Genomic DNA, 27219 nt, shown 5'->3' with positions numbered 1-27219 from the left:
TGACTTACGCCGTAAAGAAAGAGTGTATTTGAGGATCGGAGACCTGAAAGGTTGGGCTGGGATTGGGCTGGGGTGAAGGCAACACAGGCGCTGAGGACCACAAGGAAGAGAATGAAGCTGACAAGGACCCCGAACTTTCTGGAGGTAGGCATCCCGCGGGGCATTTCCGGGGACTGACGTTCTGCGAAATGCTGCCCTGGACGTCATGTGACCAACCTGGGACCCAACAGCATGCTGGAGCGGGAGACCCAGTGTGGCTCTCCTGCTTCTCCAGGCTAAGCCCTGTCCACCACCCCTGTGCCACCCTGTCCTGGTCACCGGGAGTCCCCCAGGATGACACAGAGAACGGAGGCTCTGGGCATCCGGTTGGCCGCCAGCCAGGCTGGACACACATGCAAGTTATTTTCATGGGGCAGCAAATTCTGGAAAATATGTGGTTTAGAAGCAACATAATTATGATCCTCTAAAATTAGGCTCATAGTCTAAACAACCCCAAGTCTTCCTTCTGCAAGAAAACAAACAATCCCAGGCAGGAAGCCTGCAGCGATGTGTGTTGCATTGGCCAACAGGCCTGCCGGTCTCCCCGCTGAGCTAAAAAGGCAAACAGCATGCAAAAATGTAAATATTATATTATTTTTCAAATACCACCTATTCCATTCTCACCCCAGCTGGCTCCGCCTGTCCACCTCGGCGCCCTCTGGGCACCCTGCCCCTCCCTCCACTCTTTGGCCGCCAAATACGTGGATGTAGTTTTTCAGGAGCCATTATCTAAACTATTGATGTAATAAGGCCCTGGTAGATGAAATTCACTTAATAACTCACGCTTCGTTATTTATTGTGAACCTGTGTGCATTCTCCTTGATTCCATTTTCCAGTGAAATATAAGTGCAGCTTTCATCGTGCGTGCCTGAATTTATGGCAAACAGACCAAGTGACATTAAGAAAGCCACACAATCCCTTCATTCAGTCTTTAATAAGGAAGCCAAGGAAAAATTATCCTAGCTGGTTTGCGGGTGACAGCACAAGAACTTTCTGGAGTCAGAAAGTTAGCACCGCGCCTCCTGTCAGCCCATTAAAAAGCAGAGTTGGCATGGCATGATATTAGAACCATGTGTGAGAAGGAATTTCTCCTCTGGTAAGACATTCCAAATACTGTCTCCGAGCCAAAGACTTTGGTGTTAGACTAATTTAAGCAGCATGTTGAAATCAGCGCTCAGGACTTTGATCATAAGGAGATCGTTTGTTACAAATTGAACTAACCCAGTCTCTATTTCTGGCGGATCAGAACTCTGGATTTGTTGAATTAAATGCCTCATTTAGTACCGTTTGCACATGAAAAGGAATACTGAACTCAGGAATCTGATAGTGAATTTTTCACCTAACCAACAGGTCTACTTTTTTATTACTTTTAAACCTAATCCATACTCGGTCCACACTGTTCCTAATAACCCCGGGGCCGTACAGAGTGAAGTTTTAAATCAACTCTCATGTTATTGGGGGTTGCGGGGGGTTGAAGGGCTGTGGCAGGACGCTAAGGGTTTGCTGAGCCATCCTTGAATTATCAAACCATGTAATGAAGAACATATTGGAACCCGGGACCAAAATAAAAGGAAAAAATAAAAGAGAGAGAGAGAGAGAGAGAGAGAGAGAGAGAGACAGAAAAATGAATGAGTCCACAGTTGTTATTTACTATCTAAATAACCCAGTTTCCTTTCATGACAAATGCAGGCTGAAATAGCAAATGATTTTGCAGACCTATGATTTTTGTAACGTTGCCTGTCTGGTCCGGCAGAAACTAGAAGGGAGAGGTTAAAAGGGCACAAAATAGACCATTTCCACATATGGCTGCACTTTCTTTTCATTTTTGAAGTTATAATATCTTTAACTGTAGATAATGATATTATAAACTGTCATTTAGTGCATTTTAAGTATATTACATACATGAAACAAAGGTCTAGAAGGAGCCACAGCTGAAAGCTTAACAAAAACATTGTGGCTCCGATCACCAAGCAGGAAGCAGGTATTGGGTTTGCTAAGAATGCTGCAGAGCAGATAATCACAAACACAGACTGTGAAGGGACTCCCCGGGCGTAAATTGTGATCCTGGCCAAGGCTGGGCAACGATGATTTAATAGTAATTAACCGTTAATTATTAACACTCAGGGGTCAGCAAGCTACTCCATGGTCCGGTTTTACTTTACATTATTTGGTTCATCTATAACTTTGTTTCCCATAATTTACCTCCTGTTGGTAGGAGGCGGGGAGGGCCTTTGGGGACCATCTCTGGTCCAGCTATTAAAACAGCTCTGAGCTGTCCTCAACTGGGAAGAAAGAGCAAAGGAAAGGCAAGGGAAGAAGAAAACGGAGAGGAGAGGAGAGGAGAGGAGGGGAGGGGAGGGGAGGGGAGGGGAGGGGAGAGAAAGGAAAGGAAAGGAAAGGAAAGGAAAGGAAAGGAAAGGAAAGGAAAAGAAAAGAAAAGAAAAGAAAAGAAAAGAAAAGAAAAGAAAAGAAAAGAAAAGAAAAGAAAAGAAAAGAAAAGAAAAGAAACAGCACCTATATTCAAGGAAGATGATTTTCCTCAGCCCTGTGCACAGTTACTTCCTAAATCCCGTCACCTGCAGGCTTAAAACTCCTCCCGAATGAGGACTGCCTTCATTTAAAAGGAAAATAATTAGTCAATTAATTATTTTGTTTTAATGTCACTGCTATCGTGTGCCGGAAAAATCAACAGATGATTCCTTAGCTTTATTGGCATGAAGATGAGGTTGATTTCCCCCCGCTTTGGAGGCAGAGAATGGTTACGAAACAGATAACGATAATAAATGTTTTATTGGTGAAAAAAAAAGAAAGATCAAATCTTTAATGAAATCAGGATGGGCTTGGAGATGAACTCCGTCTGAACTCCCCAGGATTCATGGAACTTCAATTAAAACAATTTCAGAAGGGCAGCTGACAGCAAGGGGCTTGGAAGTATAATTAAAATTGAGCAATATTTTAGCACCAGGTTTTGTAGCCAGATCCTAAAAAGGCGCGGTAGCCCAGGGGAGGAGGGCAGTGGGGGTGAGGGGGTCCGTGAGGAGGGGCGAGGGTTCCAGGCATCACAGGTAAGAAATCCCACAGATGCCCAAATCCCAGGCGTCAGCTAAGAGTGTGTGATTTTCAACCCGCTGTTTTCACCTCTATCCACATGATTGTAGAAAACTGGCTTCTTGGGCTGGAGACTGGGGCTTTCAATCTGCAAACAGCCTTTCGGCAAGTCAAACACAAGGACAACAGTCAGATCATTAAGGCCACGCCATGATGTCGTTACAAGCATAGCCTCCAAAGCCCGAGTGCCTGGGTTCGAATCTTGCTTCTCCTTGTACGTGCTGTGCGACCTTGGCCACGTTACTGAACCTCCCCAAGCCTCATTTTCCCAGCTGTGAAATGGGATGGTGACAGCACCGAGGTCTCATGGCTGTTGAGAGGCTTTAACAAGACATTTCATGTCAAGCGCTTAACGCCGTGCCCGGCACCTAGTTAGCACCCAATAACTGTGAGCGACTATTGTTATTTACTGGGGCCGAAAATCAGAAGGGTTGACTCCAGAAATCCAGCCTCTCCTTTTAAAAGGCAAAGCCTTCCACCAGATGTGGCCCCAGCACGAGCACGGCACAGACAAAACAGAAGAGAAATGGGGGCCTGGGAGGACCTTTGCACAGAAGACACTGGATCCAGGAGAGGAGAGCTGGGGCTCACCTCTTATCGAGACCTGGGTGGGGAGGGAGGGAGGGAGGGAGGGGAAGGGAAGGAAGCAAAAAAGAAAGGGATGGGGAAGGGGAGGGAAGGAAGGAAGGAGGGAGCTTTGGTCTATGACACTCTCTGGCCCCAACTTGGCTTCATGGCCTTAGATCCCATGAGAGCAGTCTCCCTGCCAAACGTCTCTCTGATTTCTCTTCCTTGGCCGTCCAAGAGCTCTCTCTACCACTCTGAGAAGCCACATTAAATGTCACGGAAGGGTTTTCCATAGCATGCCCAAGGAGAAGCCATGGTCACAGACACCCAGCTCCACGGGCACAGGGTGAGCAGGGTTTGCCCATTCCCCCCCCCCCACCTTTCCCAGGATGCCTGAGAACCACCTAGAACAGATCAACACTCACTAATGGCGAAACCCAACAGGCAGCAACGTCCTTTCTCTCTGTCCAGGCTCCGACTTCTCGTGGATCCAGACAGTGGTGTTCCGGATCCCAACGGCCTCCTGGAGAGGCCATCTCTCCACCCCACTCCCTGCATACTGAGGGCTGGGTCCTGACTCAGCAGTTTCCTGAAGTTTTATGGCCCCTTGAGGCAGGAGCTCCATCCACGCTGGCTTTGGGGGAACTACTAGCTCATGATTTTAAGTTGTCAACTTTCTAATGGCATAGAGAATCCCAACCTGTGAGTAATAGAAAAAAAAAAAAAATTCATTGCATATCCTTTGGACGGCCTTCTGTGATTTTTTTTTATAGCTGCTGCAGAATTACCGTCCAAATTTTATTGGGTCCAGGTTATTAAAATGACTTTTAATTCCCTGAGAACACGGTGATAGACAGCCGGGCAGGGAAGCTGAGGCACCGAGATGCTTTTCCTTTCTTTTTCTTTTTCTTTTTCTTCCCCCCCCCCCACCCCGTAACTTCTTGCAGATAAGCCACACGCAGATAACCAAGGATTGACTGTTTGCATTTCCAATTAAACCATTTCCTCTGGTGTTTGGCAGTTACTCCTAGACTTCTCCTGGTTTACAGTACACAGACCAACACTCTTTTAATATTCCAAATCCATTAGACGCTTTTCTTTTCCCTCATGAACAAAGGAGAAATGTTTTTGTGCAACTTTATGGAAGCCATCAATCTCCCCGAGAGCCTGGCTACGCTCAACAGAACCCACATTATAACTTATGCAAAACAGAGGACGGGAGGCGTGGGGGGAAATCCCCACTTTTCTCTGAGCAGTAGCAACGCATTAAAGAAAACATGCACTGCTGTTGCAATTCACATTGGTAAATGGATTTTTCCCGTCTGAAACATTGTTTTTCACTAAGAGAGGCTTTTAATCCCCTTAAGTTCCATTCTAATCTGCCTGGGAAGTGCTCGTCTCAGGAATATAACAGCGATGATATAACAGATTTAATTTATTAGGACGAGACAGCAGCCAGATAGCAGAGTGCACAAGAGGGCACGCCCACCAGCTGCATGGGACTGTCACTCCCAGGTGGAGAAAGCCCGGCCCGTCGCCTCACCAATCCCACCCCACCTTACCACCGCACACCCAAGTTCGGATCTCAGCTCCCTGGGCTTTCTCTGGAGCAAACGCCCCACCTTCGTGGAGAAAGTGATTCTCTAAAGGCCACAGGAAGGTTGAGGAAGGCAGGCCAATCCTCTGGAGAGACCGCTTACCCTGTTGGGACCAATGCCCTAAAGCTTGGCAAAGGGCCTCGGTGAGCCGTTCGTCTCCCAGCGCCTAGTCTGATGGGCCACCTTGGGCAACAGATGGTCCCAAGGAGCCAAGACTCAGAAGGACAGGAGATGCAAAGGCTGCTCTTACCACAGCCGATTCCATTCCCAAGCAAGACGGGGGGCGGGGGGGGGGGGAATAATAATATGAAAGTCAACAAGCCTGACTCAGTCCAAATTCTGCCAGATCCGGGAAGGCGGCAGAGCATTAATTCTGGTGGCCTGACCCGCTTCATTCTCCAACCCAGCCGGTTGAACTGGGACAGCTCAGGACGTGGCACGGCCAAACCAGTACGATGGCCCCAGGTACGTCCACGCATACCTCCATTTCCTCTTCCTCTGGACAGAAAGCTGTTCGTTTATTCTCTCTGCCCACGCTTATTAATGTTCTCATAAGCCAGCCTTTGACTCATGGAGATAATGCTCTTTTAGCCCCACGAGGGGTGCAAATGTTCAGCACAGGACCCCAGTGTCATTTTCCAAGTCGGGTCCTTTGTTGTCCTACACAGTATGACACCATAACAGTCAAGAGCATGGCCTCTGGAACCGGAAAGTCTCAGGTTCAAATCCCTGCTCCAGCACCGATAGGGTAGGAGACTTCCCTTAAGGAATTCAGCCTTGCCGAGTGCCTGTTTTCTCATCTGTAGAATGGGAACATGACCACCCCCCTGCTTAGCAGAGCGCCTGGCACATATTAAGTGCTAATTCATCGTAATGATTGTCGCATACGTAGGCTCACCTGCAGACACATTCACCCCTTCTGTTCATTCTCGAATTCTCCCCAAACATTTATTGACCACCTGCAACGTGCCAAGCTTTATGCTAGACACTCTGTGAGAGGGGAGACTGCAGAGGATGAAGAGGCATTTGAATTACACACACACACACACACACACACACACACACACACACACACATGGCAGATATTTAGGGCAGATAGAATCACTCCTGTTTTACAGATGGGAAGATGGATCCGGCGAGGTTAGGGGACTTGGGCAAACGACCAAGGCGAAGTGAGCCACGCACGGTAGGAGCATCAGAGACAGGCCTCCGTCCCCGCCCCTCCCCCCTCTTTCCTTGAGTTAGATTTTCCAGAAAATATGATCCTGAATCTAGTTGACGTAGAAGAGAGTAACACAAAACCACGTGCACACGACCCCTGCGGACCCGGGACATACCCCATCCCGTGGCAAGTGTGTGCTTCGTGGGAAACCATATCCCACACTCAGTGGGAACCAGGCCCTGCTGTCTTTAGACGATAAGGAGGAGGTCAGGAAAGAGAAGAGACTGGGGAGCGGGACGCTTATTAAAAGCACTTGCTCGCAAGCTGTGTTCGAGCCCCCATGGTGCCCGGACCCGGGAACCCGGCCTCAGCAGGGGTCAGTGCCCCGTCCTGACAGGCGTGAGCTGGGGCGTCTGGGCTGAAGATGAATGGGGGGAGCCAAACGCGCCCGTGACAGCGGTAATCCACACGACCCAGGAACGCAGGCTGGTATTTGGGCCACTTCCCCACGATTTTATGGGCCCGACGTGGGGGGAGGGAATTTTCATCATTTCAGACATAAATAACTCCACGAACTGTGTGGCGATCAAACACCTCAAAATTAACCACTCGGTGCGGCACAAAACCTTCAGCTGGGCTGGATTTACTTCTCAGTTGCAGAGCAACCTGATGGCAGCCAAGGTTCCAAGGAGTGTTCAAACGAGCCTGGGGGCGCCTGGGTGACTCCGTCGGTTAAGTGTCTGACTTCGGCTCAGCTCATGATCTCGCGGTGCGGGAGTTCGAGCCCCGCGTCGGGCTCTGTGAGGACAGCCTGGGGGTCTGCTTCGGATTCTGGGTCTCCCTCTCTCTCTCTCTCCCCCTCCCCCCACTTGAGCTCTGTCTCTCTCTCTAAAAAATAAATAAGCGTTAAAAATTTTTTTAATAAAATAAAATAAAATAAAATAAAATAAAATAAGACGAGCCAGGTACGTCTACTGTGGTTCCCTGAAGAGGCCCCTGTCCCGTTCAGAGAGATGCCCATGTCATGCTTTCTTCTGGCTCCGAGGCTGATGGCCCAGCCTCATTCTTGATGGAGGAAATGGAAGCCATGAGATTCATGCCTTCTCATTTCCCACCATCCAGCCCACACACTTGAACCCCACTCTCCTCCATGCTGCCAGATATAGTGGAAGACATGCCCTTCTTCCCACCAGGGGCCACCTTCTCCTTGGGTCCCGAATCCTCCCCCTTCCTGAGAGGCTGCCTTTCCAGCCACACGCACTGGCGCACGTCAACAACCCCCTCTCCGAGTTCCTTCTCACCTGGAATCACAGGGACTCAGCAGCTCTTAGCCCCAAACACCAAACCAAATCATCTACCTCAATCCTTCCGCTTCACCCAACCACCTGCATCCCGGTACTCCCATCTTGGCAACATCTCTCGCAGATGTCTCCTCCAAGCCCTGCCTCTGCTTCTTCAACCAGGTCCAACTTGACTCCACCACCCTTGACCGCAACTGACCTCAAGTCTACCGACGATTCCATGTTGTCACGTGCAGACATCTCTTCGTCTCTCACTTGACTTCTCAGCACACCCCTCGGGTCCCCTGGAAGCACGCGCTTCTCTCGGTAGTTTCTGCCTCTCAGCCCTCTCCTCTCGCTGGCTGCCGTCCTTCGGTCTTTCCTTGGCCCTCCTTCGGCATCTAACCTCTAAAAGTAGGGGTGGTCCTGGGTTCAGTCCCCTGCCTTCTCTCTGTTTTCTTCCTTCCTCTTCAGGGGAGCCCATTCATTTCCAGGTATTTAAACACCACCTATGTACCGCTGACTTTCGAAATTAGAGCCCCAGCCCAGAAGGCTCCCTAAGCTCTGACTTTCTGGATGCCTCCCTGACATCTCCACCTGGACATCTAATCGGTGCCTCGCCTTGACATTTCCATGACTAGGCAGTTTACCAAACGAGAAACACGACGGGCTTTTTAGACATGTCGAAGACATCCAAGGTCACTGAGATTTAATAAAACGCAAATTTGGGGCGCCTGGGTGGCGCAGTCGGTTAAGCGTCCGACTTCAGCCAGGTCACGATCTCGCGGTCCGTGAGTTAGAGCCCCGCGTCGGGCTCTGGGCTGATGGCTCGGAGCCTGGAGCCTGTTTCCGATTCTGTGTCTCCCTCTCTCTCTGCCCCTCCCCCGTTCATGCTCTGTCTCTCTCTGTCCCAAAAATAAATAAACGTTGAAAAAAAATTTAAAAAAATAAAACGCAAATTAAAGCAAACCGAGATGTTTTTCACCCGTTTGGCAAAGAGTGATCAACACATTTGGAAACACACTGTTGACAGAGATTGGAGGAAAAGGGTGCCTTTGTAAATTGGAAGGGAATATAAATTGGTATCATCCCTCTTAGGGCAAATCGTCAATATGTCTCAAGATGAACAATACCCGTGCCCTTTGATCTAGGAATTCTACTTTGAGAAATTTGTAACGTAGCAGGATTCTCGCAAGCGGAGTCATGATACGGAGGCCTTTCTTTCCAGGAAGGAACTTTATTTTTGCCGGCCCTGCTCAGTGGGGTTCGTACCCAAAGAACTGAGCCCGAAACGCCATGTGGCGTAGTTTTTTTAATATATTTTTTAATTCTTTGTCTCCCACGTATGATAACACACAAACCTGTAGTCTGATTAAGCGATCTCACGTTACAAAGTGGCGAGGAATGTTGTCAAATATGCAAAGAGCAAGGTTGCCGTGAGGGTGTTTTTTTCTTTCCTTAGGGACGGGACCCTACCACAATGCAGTAGGTACGTCGTATAAATTACAATGAATATACCCAATATACACAGTCTGTATAGCATATATAATAAGCGTATGTATTTTCATGTGTATTTTTCCAATGGATAGAGTCACACATCTGTAAAAATGGAGATGCTGAACGTTTGGGTACAAATTCGGTTACTGGCGTTTTTCAAAAGGGTGATAGAGACAGATCCTTACACTCAGGCTTACATAAATACAAAATCTTCCACGGGAAGGGGACACACGCAAGAAACTGGTTACAAGGATGGCCTTTGGGCCAGTATCGAAGGGATTCGGATACTTGAAGCGTATTCTTTTTACACTTGAATTCTTTTTTTTTTTTTAACGTGTTTAGTTACTTCATTTCCAATTTTTTTTTAATTTTTTTTAATTTGACGTTTATTTATTTTTGAGACATAGAGAGACAGAGCACGAACGGGGGAGGGGCAGAGAGAGAGGGAGACACAGAATCTGAAACAGGCTCCAGGCTCCGAGCTGTCAGCACAGAGCCCGATGCGGGGCTCGAACTCACGGAGTGTGAGATCATGACCTGAGCCGAAGTCGGTCGCCCAACCGACTGAGCCACCCAGGCGCCCCTCACTTCCAATTTTAAAACAAAGTTCCTTTTCATATCCTGAGTCCCCCTCTCCTTTCTGGTCTCAGCCGAAATGCCACCTGTTCAGCAAGCCCTTCCTGGACCACCCTCTCTGTGTGGGTCCCCTCGACTTTGCCTCCTCCCCCCCTAGAGCGGCTCGGCTTTTAACTACTTTAAATACTGGGGTTCCCAGGGAGATTTCATTCAAAGAAAGACCTCTGCTCACCTTGCCAGGAAGGTCATGCCGTGCACCCTATCTGAATAATACCCTCACCACTGTCAACTCCGTAATTCTTGTCCTGCTTCTGTTTAATGCAATTATCGCCCCCTGACAAATTATGTCCTGTTTTATTTGCTTATAGTGGGTTTTCCCGCGTTAAAATGCCAGGTCCAGAAGAGCAGGAATCTGGCCCATTTTGTCCACAGCTCTATCTTGTGGCTAGAACAGTCCTTGACATCACAGATGTTCAGTAAATATTTGCTGAGCGAATGGATGGTTCTTCTTTTTTTTATTTTATTTTTTTTTTAATTTTTTTTTCAACGTTTATTTATTTTTGGGACAGAGAGAGACAGAGCATGAACGGGGGAGGGGCAGAGAGAGAGGGAGACACAGAATCGGAAGCAGGCTCCAGGCTCTGAGCCATCAGCCCAGAGCCTGACGCGGGGCTCGAACTCCCGGACCGCGAGATCGTGACCTGGCTGAAGTCGGACGCTTAACCGACCGCGCCACCCAGGCACCCCTGGATGGTTCTTCTGCTAAAAGGAAACAAATAACACAAAAAGACGTTTAAAGACCCCGATCGAGGGGAAAAAAAATATCTGAGGCCATGAGCTGAGTGCTGGGTCTGCGGTCCCGTTAGGCCATCGCCAGAGCCCCATCCGCTTTGTGTTGACCTCGGTTCGCCGAGCAAAGGGCCTGGGGGAGCACTGCAGAGCACCAAGCGGCAGGGGGAAGGTGAGGAAGACAGCAGCGGGTGGCCGCACAGGAAAGGCCCAGAAGTGTGCAGTGGAAGAAAGAATGCCGCAGAGCACAGCGGTGAGGGGGCCTTTAGCAAACCCCAAGAGGAAGCACCTCCCTACTCAGCACACCTTGTTTCAGAGAGAGTTGGGGCTGGGGAGAGAAGAGGAACAAGAAAAATCAAAAGAAGTCCTTGCTTGGGCCTTTGTGTCACCCTCTTGGCACCGAGCTCCAGCTTCTGAAGGATCACGTGCAAGGCGCGCGGCCGAGGGAAGGGGCGAATGAATCACGACGTTACATAAACCCTCCGCGATCTGGCCAAAGGCAGTGGGTTTGGGCGGCAGGCAGCCAGCAGGGCCGCCTGGGGAGTGTGCCAGGGACCCCCACCCCCGCCTGCCCCTGGTGGCCAGCACTCCTGAAGAAGCAGCCCTCTGCTACTCTTTGCGTGGGGTACCATGACGGCCCGCGATGCCCACCGACTTCAGAAGCCTGCGTTCTCAGCCCTGGGGCTTGGGCGCCTGCGTGGATCCTGCCAGGGTCTCTCGGAACCTCAGGACACCTCGTGTTTTCTAGATTGTGCTTTTATTCTCAGCAAGCCCCCGGGCTACCTGGTTAAAAGTTTACATTAAAAAATCCTTCCTAATTGGTTCGTTTGAATGGTGCCCTCCGCAGAGTCATCCAGGCAGACTGTGTTCATTAGCGGCCGTTCACATAAAACCCAGGCAGTAACGTGTCAATCATTCCAGGCCTTCAAAAACAAAAAACAAAACAAAACAAAAAAAAACCCAAAAAACTTCTCCAGGCTTCCTCGAGCCCAGCTAACACCAACACGAAGACATCCAGGGCAAGACGAGCTTGGTGCGGCCTCTTGTGAGCCAAGGGTTCTGCTCCTTGGTGCTATTGCTATTTGGGGCTGGAGAATTCTTTTGGGGCTGTGGGGACAGGGGGACCCTCCTGTGCATGGTAGCATGTTTCCAGCAGCATCTCTGGCCTCTACCCACCATACGCCAATAACACTCCCCTATTTATGGTACCAAAAGTGTCCCCAGGCATAGCCCAGGGTCCCCGGGTGGGGGAGGGGGCAAAATCACCCCAGGCTGAAACCCACTTTTCTAAGCTTCTACCCATTTGGACAGCTATAATTGGGAAGAGAAGTTCATCGATTTAGAGAAAAAACACACACACACACAACATTTCTCGAGGGTCTACTATCTGTTAGGGCGCGCTGCTGCCATTAGATGTGGTCAGAAAAGCAGGAGCGCCCGTGGCCCCAGGCATCTGTGTCCAGAGAAGGGACCGCCAGACTCTTAGTTGCTTCTCCATGACCCAGGTTCCGGGGTTCGGTTTTCCAACACGAGGCGAGAGCAGGGTGAGCTCAGGCTATTTCATTAAGAGAGAAGGGGTGGGTGAGCACTTGAGAAACTCTTCCCAAAGGAAGGCCCTAGAAATACTTGTTTTTAGCTCTTCGTGAAATAAAGAAGCAGTCAAGGATAGCACAGTAACATTTATCACGCCCTCTCGTGAAAGGCAGCCACCATTGTCCCTCACTGTGGTCTCGGAGACGGACTGGTGGGCCCGGTGCCCTGTCGCCGACAGATTTGAGGTGGGAAGGGGGTGGCCCAGGCACTTGTGGAAGGCGAGGGGTGGGCTGACATGGAAGGCCAGACGGAGGGTCAACCACGGGTTGTTTCATTGCGTTAAGGGTTCATGCAAGTGATGACAAAATGGCCCCAGGAACTTGGCACCGGGGAGGTGCACTCTGGGTCCCCCAGAGATTGACGCAATACCACGTATAGACCGTGGGTAAGCAAGGATCTCTCTGGAGCCACCGGGGTCTGCCAGTGTACACTGGGGCAGGAGAATGTGGGAACACCTAACCCCCTCATCAGGGTTGCCTGGGAGTAATTTCAAGCAGACGGACCTAGGTAGTGATTGAAATGTAATGGGTGGAGAGCTAAGAAGGGGCAAGTCAGCTTCGAGGCACAGTGCCGAGAACATGGCATGAGTATCCCAGAGCATCCCAGGTGGTACAGAGTTGATTCGGGGTGATCTGGGGACACGGCTTTCCCTAACACTGAATCATGCAGGGAGAGAGGGGTTCCTCTGCACCTCTTTTAGCCCTTCTGAGAGGGACAGGTGGAAGCCTTGGCTCAGAGATCTTTTTAAGAGAAAAATTTTTAAAGGTTTAATTATTTGGGAGGGGGGAGGGGCAGAGAGAGAGGGAGACACAGAACTCGAAGCAGGCTCCAGGCTCCGAACTGTCAGCACAGAGCCCGACGCGGGGCTCGAACCCACGCACTGTGAGATCATGATCTGAGCCGAAGTTTGGACGCTTAACCAGCTGGCCCCCCAGGCACCCCTGTGCTCAGAGATCTTTCACACGGCTTCAGCCTGCGGTCATCTCTCTCTCTCATTTTGGCAAAGAAAGAACAGATCTTGGGTTCAAGTCTTGGGCCAGCAAGGATACCTGGCCAGAATTTAATGATGCTGGCTGGCTGTTGCGTTTCCTTACAAAGTCAAGTCTATCGAGGCAAAATTTACCGGTGGTAAAATTCACCGGTTTGGGTTCTGTGGGTTTGGACAAGCACATACAGTTATATAACGAGCACAATCAAGACACAGAACATTTCCACGACCTAAAAAGCTACCCGTGTCCCCTCGAGATCCATCCTCCCAAGCTGCTTGCTGTACAAACATCCTTGCAAATAGAGCAAAGGTCTGTTAGCAACTAACTCCCTTGCAAGACGTGGAGACGCGCAAGCGATCCCCAGAGAATGAGCTCCCAACACGATTGGCGTAGGTGACTGAGAAAGGTAACCTAGGTCGTCACAAGCTGGGGGCAGGGGGGTGTGTCCAGAAGAAGGAACAGAATGGTCTGGCAGTCTTGAACACCGTGTTTCCCTGCAGAAGGCCCTCCCTAGAGAGGTAAAAGGCCTCAGGTGAGCCAAGACACGATTCCAAACCCTTTCTTCACGCTATATACTTTCCAAAGCAACGTTCCCGTTCGAGCATCATCTTCTTGAGTCCTTCCCCGGGGAGGCAAGCACTGTTTCGCCCACGCGGCCACACCACACTCTCAGCGGCATTTCTGAATGTCGCTGACATCAGGTTTATACATCAGACTCCATGCTGGTTGACGTGAGTCTGTTTCACCCTCACGGTGTCCATAAAATTGAGCTTCTAATCCCCAAAGGCTGACAACCAGATCCCTAGATTTAACACATTAAGTTCAACGATAACAAACTACTCATACGCCCAATACTACTTATATGTTCCAAGCTTTTTACACCCACAATCTAATGTATCATTCAACCAGCCATGTATAGTTGGTAGGTACATCTGTGAGTCCCATTTTATAGATGGGGAAAGTAAAGCACGGAGAGAGAAAAGTACTCAACGAAGGGCTCACGGGTCTACGCGGGAGAGCTGGAATGCGAACTTGGTCTGACCCAGGCCAAAGTCAGTCATGTAACCACTGCTCAGCATGATGTCCCCAGGGAAGTCTTGCTTCATGAGGCCTGGCTGGAGGCCAGCCAGTCTTCCCTCGGACCCCCTCTGTCATGCTTTCTGTGCTGGGAGTGCCTTAATCTGTCCTGTCAGTGAGCAGGAGGTGGGCAAAGCCCCAGGCTCCCTCTGGGGAGGTCCCCCGAGTACAAATCGAGGGAGGCTTTCCACCTGGATATGGAGTTCTCTCCTGTTCCTGGAGCCCTTCTCCCCCATCTGTACTCATTTAAAGCCTTCCAGAAAGTTCTTATGAAGCATACGGTTCTGTTCCAGTTATTATTGTCATACAACACATTGCCCCCAAACCCAGGAGCTTAATCAAAGCAGCCATTTTATTCTGCTTACAATTTTGTGGGTGAGGGATTGGGGAAGGGCTCAGCTGACTCATCTCCCTCGGCGTCTTTCAGGAAATTGCAAGCAACTGTCTGCTAAGGTTGCACAGATCTAGGGGCTTGAGTGGACTGGACGTCCAGAAGGGCTCACCCACGTGGCTAGCGGCTCCGCGGGGCTGGTGATCCCAGCAATCCGGCATCTCCCCGCGGCCTATCCAACATGGCGGTCTCAGGACAGCCAAACATTAGCGTGTCTGCCTTTCCCCAGCGTAGAAGTCCCAACAACCAGCAGGAGGCTGCAAGGTCTTTTCTGACTCAGCCTCCGGAGGTCACATGGTGCACACCCTGTTGGACAAAGCAGTCCCACGGGTGGCTAGATGCAAAGGGCTCATCTCGTGATGGGAGGAGAGTCGAAGCATTTTGAGTCCACGGTTTAAAATGGTCGCAGGTCCCGACCAGATTGCCTCTTCGTGGTCCAAACTAGCAACAGGGGCCTCCTTGAACTTTTAGATAAGAGAGCCCAGGGTGGAATAGAATCGGGGCATATCCTAGGAGGTGGTTGGGGATGAGGAGGGTAATCCACCTCCAATCATTTAGATGAAAGACAATGTGACCTTTGACTTCAGGAAAGGTGGGTCCATTTGGGATTTAGCAACCTCCGATACACCAAAACAAGTTTTCAGCGTAGACATTGGGGGGTGGCAGGAGGGAGCAGAGGGTCATCCGTTGCTTATTAAAATCCCCATATTCTCTGATGATGAGCCACCAGTCAGAGGTCTCTGTAACCTTGCTCCCCGGAGGCCTCTGTGTGCTCACAAGATAGACCATACAGCTCTCCCGCTCTCTCCTGGCCTCGACCAGGAAGGTTTCATGCATGTCCCCTTAAGCACTAGGCACTTCCCCCCAGGGCCACCATGAGGTTGTGACGCCCATGGCTCGAGACTGGGAAGCAGCCAATGAAGGCGTCCCTCAGGGTCACTGTCCTCTTAGAGACCCATCTGTCCGGAGATCTGCACTTCCGAGAAGACTTGTAGCCCCCTGGGATTTCTCTTTGGGCCCCTATAACTAGCTTTTGTAGGTAGTACCTGAATTCGTGGCCAATAAAAGAACCCCTCTTGTGCGCAGAGGCTTTGGTATATCAACCAGGTCTTTGTCTATCCCCTGGTGACACACGACATACCCGGGATCTTACAGAGGGAGCAATCCCTTTACCTAACTTCACATGCACACTTTCCACCCAACTCGCTCCTGATCCTTCATGCGCTTAAATCATCCCTCCTCTCTCCTAGGTGCATGGCCTTACTGAAATACACCATGAGGATGATTAAAGTCTCTACTTCACAGGATCACTGCGGAGATGAACTAAAGTAACACAGGCATTTAGAAAGTGCCTGGCCTACGGTAAGCACTCTCTTTCACTATGCATTTACAATGACATTCTCCAAAAGGAAACATCATCGCCAATTAAATCGACGCTCCCCGAATTTGTAAACTATTAAATAGCAGTACGCGACCGGAACAATTGCTTTCAAAGATTTTGTTTGCAGCCTGCTAGCAGCCTCCTAAAACCGTCCCCTGGAGACAGCATGCAGAGGATTGGATGTGCATACGCTTTCTATAGTATACATCACTGTATACATTTTCATCTGTACTCTGGGCTCACGGCCTACGGTTACTTAAAAGGCTTTGCGAGGGTCATTTTCAGTGGATGCACTTTTTGCTGGCGTTCGGAACCTAATTCCCATTAAGATGAAGTCCGCTGTCTCATTTTATCTTTCCCGCAGTCCCAGGGTGTGTGGGCATCGCTATCACAGCTTATGCCAGGGAACCCTTAGTCCCAGGGAGATCAAGCACTGGGTTTGAGCTGGCACACTGGGAAGTGGGATTGCAGGCTCTCCCTCTGTAGGGCACTCCTCCCTGCCCCTCGGGGGCACCTTACTGCTCTGTGGCCCGTTCTTGGCCACAAATAGTCTCATGTGCATTAAGATTCTGAAGCACCTGCTGACAGATATCATTAATTCCTCTGTAGAAATAAGAAAACAAGGGGCATCTGGGTGGCTCAGTCGGTTAAGCGTCCAACTTTGGCTCAGGTCATGGTCTCTCGGTTGGTGAGTTCAAGCTCTGCATCGGGCTCTGTGCTGACAGCTCAGAGCCTGGAGCCTGCTTCGGATTCTGCGTCTCCCCGTCTCTCAGCCCCTCCCCTGCTCACGCTCTGTCTCTCCAAATAAATAAACATTAAAAAAATATATTTATTTTTTTTTAATTTTTTTTTACGTTTATTTTATTATTGAGAGACAGAGTGAGACAGAGCGTGAGCAGGGGAGGGGCTGAGAGACGGGGAGACGCAGAATCCGAAGCAGGCTCCAGGCTCTGAGCTGTCAGCACAGAGCCCGATGCAGAGCTTGAACTCACCAACCGAGAGACCATGACCTGAGCCAAAGTTGGACGCTTAACCGACTGAGCCACCCAGGCGCCGCCCCCCGCCCCCCAGTTTTTTTTTTTTAAAGAAATCAAGACCCGTGAAGGTAAGCGACCAATCCTCAGTCAGAATGGCTCCCTCAACATCTTGACGTTCGTTTTTCTGTCTCGTCCTACCTCTTAGGGCCACGTATTTTTCGTCTCCTTTGCTGCCTTCCCCCTTCACATGCTTATCCCTACATGTGGGGACCCTGAGGGAAACTAATACAAATGCCTGCCAACATCTGGCAGGAATAGAAACAGGCCGAGGGGGGTTGGGCGTGAGGCATTAGGGAGTCATGGAAACTGGCCATCCAAGAGCACGGGCCATCTGCTCACAGAAGCTCCAAGGTGGGGGCGGGGAGAGAGGTGGCAAGTCCGCCATGATGGATCGTCTAACCTTTTATGAGAATCCAGATATCCACCATTTTGTGTGATATGTTCCTATTTCAGTCTGCTGGCAGCGAATTCAGATTCGTTCACGAGCTCTATGGGAACAGCTCCCCAGTCTATTTGTTGGTAGTGTTGACTTCACCTTGGTGTGCGGGGGACCTACACATGGACAGCCTACCAGTTCCTTACATGTTGGTTTCTAAAAGGAGGGAGGGTTTGCCTTTTACTTGCCAAACGAATAGCTCTTCCACATGCCCCTACTTCTGCCATCCTCCTCCTAGAGCCCGTGGATGCAAACCCTACCACCTGACTTGCAAATTCCACTGGAATTGTCTGGGGGCCATTTTAGAAACGGACATGGGCATACCCCATTTCAGCCCTGCTGAAAAAGATTTTTTAAGCCATCTTTGATCTATCCCCTACCTACCCACCCCATAGGCCAGGCTCCCATCACCCTACGGGATGTTGTCTTTAAAATAGCCACCTTCGTGGCTCAGCCACCTTCGTGGGGCCACCTTCGTGGCTCAGCCGGTTGGGCGTCTGACTTCAGCTCAGGGCACGATCTCGAAGTTGGTGATTTCGAGCCCCACATCGGGCTCTGTGCTGACAGCTCAGAGCCTGGAGCCTGCTTCCGATTCTGTGCCTCCCTCTTTCTCTGCCTCAAAATTAAAATAAACATTAAAAAATAATAAAAATAAATAAATAAAAATCCTCTTCGTTAAATTCAACAGCCACTGGCCCTTTCCTGTCCCGCCCAGTCCTCACATCACTGTTCAGCATCTCGGAAGCACAGCTTTGCCTGCCGTATGCCTGTTCTAAAACCTTCTGTGGCTCTCCATGGCCCATAAGAAAGCATGTAAGGCCTCTAGCCTGGCTTTCAAACCAGACCTTCCTCCCAAATTTTTCTTGTGCCTGCTATACATATTCCCGATCCTTCTAGGAACCCTGGATTGTCCACATCTCCCATTTGGCAACCGCCTAATGCTGCCTTGAGTGGATATGAACACCATTGGTCTGAGCCCTGCCTCCTCTTCCATTCAGTCCATCACACTTTAATTCATTCAGTTCACTCATTCATTCTTTACCAGCATCTGCGTTGAGCTAAGCAACCCACAACTGGATTACAGGCTCCTTGGATGTGGAAAGCTCTGTGTTAACAGGAGCATACCACCCTCCCAGAACCGGGAGCTCTATGTATAGAGTCAAACGTTAGCTAACAGTGACACGTTGAAAGGGAATGAGACATGGCTTGCTACACAGAGAGAAAGGACCGAGCAATGAAGTGAAAGTAGATGTGTCGGGGCAAATTCTAGGGCTGCATGAGGAAACGTTGGCTAGAAAAGAACAAGGAAAGGTAGGCTGAGGCAATGCCGAGGGTCATACCATATGGGTAGCAGGTGAAGTGTTTGCGTTGGGACTCTGGGTTGCAAGAAACTCCAACTCAACTCAAGATGGCTTAAGTAAAAAAGAGAATTTATTTGTGCGTGTAACTATGACATCTTCAGGTACGGCTAGATCCAGAAGCTAACTGATGTCAACAGCTCTCAACCTTGCCCTATCTCCCTCTGGGCCCTGTTTTCCTCTATTTCAGCCATCTCAAGCAGGCTTTTCCCTCACAGTGACAGGCGACCCCCAGACTCCAAGCTGTCACTCTCTCCTCCAGTAACCTTCATGAAAAGAGAGTCCCTCTTTCCTGGTCATTCCCACCGAAGGTTCCAGGATTGAATCTCAGAGGATAACCATTGGGTCATGTGTCCATCCCTAAAGAGTTACCGCACCCAAAGAATGAATATTCTGATTCGCCAGGCCTGGATCACATGTCCACCCCTTAACCAATCACTGGAACTGAACCGGGGCTACCACCATCATTATAGGCAGTGGCTTTGAACACTCTGATTGGCTAGTTGTGGTCACATGCTCACACCTGGCGGTAGGAAGGGCAGAGTCAGCCCTCTTGGCGGTCGTGGAGAGTGGGGCGTGGGCAGACCTCTCCAGAAGGAAGCATACAAACCCTTGCACAACGGACAGCCGTGGAAAAGAGACTGTGAAGCTGGCGCTAACCTGCTGGAGACAGCATTTTTGGACGTCTCAATGGCCGGCCGGCCCTGTGCCCCCTGGCTGCCCAAAGAGAGGAAGCCCCCGTTGTCCCACCCGGAGTACTGACTCGCTTCTCAGCGAGCCCAGCGGCCGCCAGCTTCAGCCCACTTCCCTGGCCCAATGCGAAACGCCCTCCACCCCTCGTGGGAGCTATGGGAGCTGAAACTACTCAAGCCACTCCAGGGCTGCGACACCCCTGGAAGAATGCCTGTGGACGAGTCAAGAGCACCCACATGCCCACTCCGGCCCAGAGTCCTGCTGCGTGGCTGACCACAGAGCTCCCACTGACCCCCCACCCCCCCGCCCCTGCCCCTGCCCCTGCCCCTGCCCCTCCTTGAGGCCCCTCAGCCTCTCCAGCACAGCCTAATCTCTGGAACAGGTGGGAGGCCAGGGTCCCGGCTCTCAGCTTTCACGGCCAGGAGCACAGCAAGGGGAAACTCATTACATGGGTTTAACGGGGTTTAAAAGGCGTTAAAGAGTCCTGTGGGCCAAATTAAGGGGCCTTGACTTACAAGCTGAGTTAGGAAGAGATCTAAGGCATGTTTAGACTGAGAGCAGGAGCCCAAAACTCGGTCTAGCACCGTCGCGGTGAGAAAAATGTGCCCTCCTGGGAGTTACGGAACAGAAAGGAAATAACAGGTGCTGGAGGCGGGGGAGGCTGGCCTGGGGGTCTGGGGATGGAGAGCGCAGAAGGGAAGGGCTTTTTCCGTCGTCTCCACAAATGGTACCAAAAACCAGGCACTCTCCAGCAAAGGACAGCTAGTTAAATAAATGAAGGCATGAGGGGTATTTTCAGGCTGGGATACTATACAACTGTTAAAAAGAATGTGATGGCGTCGGTAAGAACCGACCCAGGTGGTTTCCCACCAAAAATGATTAGTTTCAAACACGAAGATGAACAAACTGTGCAGCGTGTGTATGATCGGCCACCCCTGTTTAGACGTACCATTTAGGTTGAACCGTATGGCATTTCCGTTTTTGTAAATCGAAATATATATGTGGACAGGTCACACAGAAGCCAGTATATGTAATTTGCATTCTGGTACATGTGGAGAACACCCTTGGCAGGTTATACAAGACGTGCGGGGGACCAGGGTTTCCTCTGGAGACACCCCATGGGACTAGGGGGTCATGAGTGGGAGAGAGAGTTGCTGTTCGGTGCATAAACGTTTAGGCTGCTAGAATCTTTTAAGTCCTGTGCCTGTTTTATTTGGGGGGACAAAAACGTTTTCAGAAACAGGTTGAGTGCTTCCACTATGAAAAGTGTTTATATGTACATTATTACCCTACTCAGTCCTTACAACAATCCCACGAGGTAAGGGCCACCAACAGTCCCACTTTACAGATGAAGACGGCCATGAGACACCACCTCGCACCTGTCAGAATGGCTGAAATAAAAAACACAAGAAACCACAAGTGTTGGCAACGATGTGGAGGAGAAGGAGCCCTCTTGCACTGGTGGTGGGAATGCAAACTGGTGCAGCCATTGGGGAAAACAGTGTGGCGGTTCCTCACAAAGTGAAAAATCGAACTGCCCTACAATCTAGTAATCGTGCTATTGGGTATTTACCCAAAGAATACAAAAATGCTCATTCAAAGGGATACAGGCACCCCTATGCTTGCAGCAGTGTTGTTTATAATAGCCAAAGTATGGAAGCAGCCCATGTCCATCGATAGATGAATGGATAAAAACGTTGTGATATATCTATATCTATTTCTATATCTCTATATCTCTATGTCTCTATATATCTATATATCCATATCTATATTTATATATAATGGAATATTATTCAGCCATTAAAGAATGGAATCTTGCCATTTGCAACAGCATGGATGGAGCTAGAGAGTATAATACTAAGTGAAATAAGTCAGAGAAAGACAAATACCATATAATTTCACTCATATATGGAATTTAAGAAACAGAACAAACGAGGAAGGGAAAAAGAGAGAGGCAAACCAAGAAGCAGACTCTTAACTCTAGAGAACAAACCGGTGGTTACCAGAAGGGAGGTGGGCAGGGGATGACTGAAATAGGCAATGGGGATTAAGGAGCGCACTTGTCATGATGAGCACTGGGTGAGGTGTGGAATTGCTGAATCACTACATTGTCCACCTGAAACCAGTACAACACTATATGGTAACCAACTGGAATTAAAATAAAATAACATTTTATAAAAAGGTAGGGCACCTGGGAAACTCGGTTGAGCATCCGACTCTTGGTTTCTGCTCAAGGTCATGATCTCAGGGTCATGGAATTGAGCCCAGCGTCAGAAGAAAGAGAGAAAGAAAGAAAGAAAGAAAGAAAGAAGGAAAGAAAGAAAGAAAGAGAAAGAAAGAGAAAGAAAGAGAAAGAAAGGAAGAGAAAGAAAGAGGAAGGGAGAAAAGAAAAAAGGGAAGAAAGAGAAAGGATGGAAGGAAGAAAGGAAGGAAGGGAGATGCAGGTTCAGGAATCAGTCTTGAACTATCATCTGTAAAATGGGAATAATAACAAGAAGACAAACCCAGGAGTCAAACCCTGATCTGCTTGGTTTCAGAAGCCATGATTCCAAAACTCCAAGATCCTCTCAAGGAAGGAAGAGAGGGTAACCAAGGAGCCTTTGATGGTTGCTTGCTTGTATCTCCCTTTGGGTTTTAAGGAAGCTTGGAAGAACATTTCCAAATGTTTAAAGCTAACAGGCAGGTCCTAGAGATCGATGTAGTCTCTGCTCTTAACTCGAGGTCCCATATCCATCGCTACAATAGCCTACAGAAGGGCAGAAGTGGCCGTCTGCAGCTCTGGAAAAAGCGGTAATGCTCTTGAACTTCCACTGGCTCTTCTCAAGGTTTCCGGATGGAGCAGGTGTCCATGTTCCAGCCTCTGAGACAAATCCTTTTTAGAAAGAGGGTCTATGGCGTCACCGAAGCAGCAGAATACACATGTACTCAGGGCACCAGTAAAGCAAGGCACCCTCCACCTCCCAACCCCTAAAAATTCAGGCTCTGCTATTAGCATTTTTTTTAAATGAATGTAGCTCTCCTGCAGAAAATCGAGCCTTTGTTGGACATGTGTCATACTAACTTTACAGATGGCAGAGGAATCGAACTCTTGTCAGTGCCTAAGCCCTCCGTATGAGTTAGGGAAATACGACCTGCTGAGAAAACAAAAATGGCCCCCAAAATGTATGATGGTGCAAACACAATAGAGAATTATTTTTCACCGGTAAAGTCTGAAATGCGCGCTTCTGGTCAGCGTGTGGCCATCCCCCCCGTGGTGATTCAGGGACCCGGGCCTTTGAATGGTGCGCTCTGCTAGATCCAACGTGTGGCTCCCACGGTTACCGTGCTCGTTGATATCAGGCTGCAGAAGGGAAAACATGGAGGACTGCATACAGGTGGCGCTTGTGGGCCGGGCTGAAAGCCGTAGGCACCTGCTCAAATGCCACTGGTGAAAACTCAGGTTCGCGGCGCACCTCATTTTGAGGGAGACTGGAAAACCAAGTCCAGGAAAAGGACACAGAGCCTTGCTAAGCAGCTGGCTGGGATCTGGAACAAACTCCAAAGATCTCAACCTGAGCCCGATGGAGGGGCTGGTCCATCCCCAACTCCAGGCAGATGGGGGGAGGGGGCCAGGTCTTGAACCTCCTGCAAAGTATCCGGAAAAAGTAACTCTTCACTTAAAAAAAAAAAGAAGAAGAAGAAGGATAAAAACTGCTTTCAACGTAACACATTGACTTAGGGAAAGAGCAAACTGTCCAATTGTAAACTTATTTTAGATGGAAAGGGATTTTTCATCTCAAAATCCTTTCTTTCCTTCCTGCATATTTGCTCGGGCCTTCGTCTAGTCCCCCAGGAACACAATGCTCGGCTGGCACGGAGCCCACAGTTTCATGAGACACGAGTCAAATCACGGCACAGAGGTGTGATCACCTGTGTTGCTTTGGGTTCCTCCGGAAGCGGCTCTGGAGACAAGGGTTCAAACAAAGGTGTTAGGAGGACGGCGATCCCAGGAAACACTAGGAGGAGAGTGAGGAGGTGAGTCGAGGAGGGAAGGAAGCAGGTTGCTCTGGGCGACTGAGAACGCGCACCTCCGAGGGTTCCCGCCAGAGGCGCCCGGGAGCCGGGGCATTGATACACCGACTGCCGTCCCTCCCGGGGATGCTAATTTCCCGGCCCCTCCGGCCTGGCGCATGAAGGAACAGAGCAGACGGCCCTGGCAGAGACGCCGGGGAAGATGCGCCCCCAGCTGACGCTTGACATGATAGGGACTGAGGGCTCTGGGCCGGACCTCATGACCCTGGCACCAGGAAGAGGAAGACAGGGGAAATGAAGACGAGAACGAGACCGTCGGGCACAGCTGGAGGGGTGGTGGGTTCTGGAACCAGAGGTCATGGCTGCCAACCCCGGCTCCTGCACCTGGCAGCAGTGTGACCTCGGGCAAGTCACTGGCTCTCTGCCTCAGCTGCCTCGTCTGTAAAAGGGGCGAACAACAGCGCCCCTGCTTTGTGGGGGAGGCCGGGAGGAGTAGACGGGACAACTCCTTAGAGGGGCTTAGAGCAGCGCCTGGCCCACCTGCTCCCCTGCTCCCCAAAGCCGGCTCGCGGTGGTATTTGCGCTCTCCCGTGTGTCTCTCCCAGGCAGGTGGCTCCTTCCCCAAGCCCGCCGTCCCGCCACCACAAGTCAGGTGGCGCTTTCGGCCTCTGCTCTGGAAACCAAACTTCCCATGACCCGGGGACGGGCAGAATCGCCGGCCCGGCCGCCCTCTGTGCTCCGCTGATCCGGCCGGACACACGATAGCCCATTTGTACGCGATGGCATTTAATTCTCTGCTTGCTGGGTTCCAGTTGCAGGCCAGTTCTGAGCACCCGGCCACGGGGAGAACAATGCCCCCTCTGTTCCCCCCAGCCATTCATGTCGGCTTTTGTTTCAGCCTAAAATAACACCGCGCCGGAGGGTATTTTCTTAACACCACCGAGCCCTGTGGAAAATGCGGCGGGTCGTGGCTGCACGGCCCCGCTGATAACGATGTCATGATGTATAGGTGAGCTCCCGCTCGTCCAGGGCCCCCGTGACCCTGGGATTAGGGCCGTGCTTATCTTCCAGGATATCTTGCGGTGTCTGGGATTCCGTTTCACGACGGAGGCCCCAGGGGCCGGAGTTATGTTATGTGCTTATGAGCAAAGTGGACTATTCCTGGTCAGGCCTGGAGTGGATTACGGCTGATCACTCGGCCTAAACCGGGGACATCTGAGAATGTTGAAAAAAGGAAAGAGATTCCTCCAACCCAAACAAACACGGACTTCAAGCGCAGGCTCGGGCGCTAAACATTTTAAAAGGCCTGCCTGGGTGAACACGGGTCCCGTGAAGAGTGGGCTCCCGGAGTCCAAAACCTCTTCAGAGTCTCTCCCCAACCTGCCGGGAATGACTCTTGACGTGACAGCTTCATAAATCATCCACCGGCAGCTTTATGCCAAAAGGTGCCATTAAAAAAAAATTAAAAATGGACTTGTCCAAAGGGCCTTAAAAAAAAAAAAAGTCCCAAACCCACCACGTTCTTTATTAAAGTTCACAGAAAATAAATATCGAATTTCTTTCAGCCTGAATTTTCTCTCCGACTATAATCACAGAAACTAGAGATAGAGGGGGAAAGAAAAAGAGAGATGGGGGGGGGGACCCTCCGGGGTAACTTTTTCCATAATTTGTGCAGTAAAATTTGTTGCTGCAGGTTTTTGCAAATTTACTTTCCCATCTGCTGGCGAGAAATCAACCAGAACCCCACGAACTGATTGGTGAGGGCAGCCCCAGTTCTAGAAATTTCTAAAAACACGTTGCAGAGCAACAAGAATTTTTTTTTTTTTTAAAAAGCTTCCCCTTAATTACAGACGAGCTTTCTATTTAGCTCAGCCCCATCGTGAAATGGAGTTGAACTTCCTTTCTGATTCATTCTTGAAAACCTCAATGTCGATTTTATCAGAACCAGATCTGACGCCCTCCGCGATATTGCCTGGGTCAGTCTCAATTCTGGGTCGGCGTCTTCATTAAAGCTCATCTGTTCGCTTTGCTTAGGGAGAAATCATAACAGATCGGATTTGATTGCCTTGCTGTGCGTGAAAAAACATACCAACCTTTCCTTTGCCTTATTAGGATAAGCAGAGGCGACAAAAGTCACAGAACAGAGTATTTTCCTAAGAGGGCCCCAAACTTCCCATGGAAACTCGCAGCCCTGAAAGTGGCTGGGCTTCCCCGTTTTCTGGATTGCAGAGCCCTGACCCTTGGAGATGTGTGGGAGCACTGGCTCCCCGCAAAGTTTGCTCCTTGCGTTTGGAAAGATACTCAGGTGACCGCAGATGTCCCTGAGAGCTGAAACAATTTAAGTCCCTTCCCCCACCCCGAGGACCTTGGCAATGATGCCTCCTTTTCTCACTAACCTTAACTAAGCCACTTAAAAAAGAAAGTGGAGGGGGGCATGGGGGGAAATCTTTATAAATGGCCATCAAAACCTGACCACAAATGGTTCCAATTTGCCGCAGTGATTAAATCTATGTGAGTTTAAGGGTTTTCATTCAGGTCATTTGCTACTTTGGAATTTTGCTGCGTGCCTTGCTAAGAAAACCAACGTATGAGTCACCGGCGAGCGTGAAGAGGAAGAAGGTTTACTGAACGCACTCCAAACAGAGCTTAAGTGGATGTAGAAAATAAAGATGCCGAATGCTAAATATGGATCTGAGATAAGTATGGAAGGGATTAGAGTCACCTTTGTTCCCGGTGGGGCAGACCCTGGCCAGCGTGCCTTTTCAGAGCTGGCAGCCTGGGATCAAAGTAACAGCCGCTAGTTTGTCAATATGCTAAGCTGGGTGTTTACACAGAAGTGTCAGCGCGCGCTTTCCACCACAAAGAGGCTCATACATTGGAAGATTAATTACTTCCAAAACAGAGAGGGTGGGTAAATACTGGCTTCTCCACAGCCTAGCCTCCTAGGGGGTATTTGCTCAGCCCCGGGACTGAGATGTGCTTCCAAAGGCAGAGAGTTGGGGGCCAGCATCGGGAGGCTGACCCAGGCCCTTCTTTGTTTTTAGAATTTAAAAAAAAATTTTTTTTAAGTTTATTTTTATTTTTGACAGAGAGAGCGAGAGTGAGCGTGAGCTAGGGAGGGGCAGAGAGAGAGGGAGACGTAGAATCCGAAGCAGGCTCCAGGCTCCGATCTGTCAGCACAGAGCCTGACATGGGGCTTGAATTCACCAACCGTGAGATCACGACCTGGGCCGAAGTTGGACGCTTAACCGACTGAGCCACCCAGGCGCCCCAGACCCAGGCCCTTCTTGATCCTTCTGAGCACACGTGGTGTCTTGGTATTTCATCTCCCCCGGAAAACACAGGCCAGACTCCCCATGGTCGGAAGCCCCACGTGTGACATCTCTCTTTTCTCTGTCTCTCCCCCCATCCCTCGCCCTCTCTCCCTTTCTCTTCCATTGCAGGGCAGATTTTCCGACTCACTCCTTCTCGCCCCTGCCTCCCTCTAGCACTCGCACGTCATTACTTAGGCTACTGTAAGGAGACGGGAAATTGAGGGACGGCAGAGTCCTCGTGAAGTGAAGCCATTAACTTCTTTCTCAGCATCCTCCGTAAAATGAGGGCGGGAGCTGTACTCGCCCCATCTACCAACACAGGC

General features: G+C 50.0%; 1 long non-coding RNA gene across 1 annotated transcript; it reads right to left on the bottom strand.

The window, feature by feature from the left end:
• Positions 1-2810: 2810 nt before the first annotated feature.
• LOC123382419 lies at positions 2811-4618 on the bottom strand. Its single transcript, XR_006590743.1, has 2 exons — positions 4140-4618; positions 2811-3246 (listed from the first exon to the last, which is right to left on the bottom strand). It is a non-coding gene; the product is annotated as an uncharacterized LOC123382419 (long non-coding RNA).
• Between the last annotated feature and the right edge of the window lie 22601 nt (positions 4619-27219).

This window comes from Felis catus, chromosome E2 (genome assembly GCF_018350175.1).
Source record: "Felis catus isolate Fca126 chromosome E2, F.catus_Fca126_mat1.0, whole genome shotgun sequence".
Classification (NCBI taxonomy): Eukaryota; Metazoa; Chordata; class Mammalia; order Carnivora; family Felidae; genus Felis; species Felis catus.
This window is presented reverse-complemented; position numbering and strand designations above follow the sequence as displayed.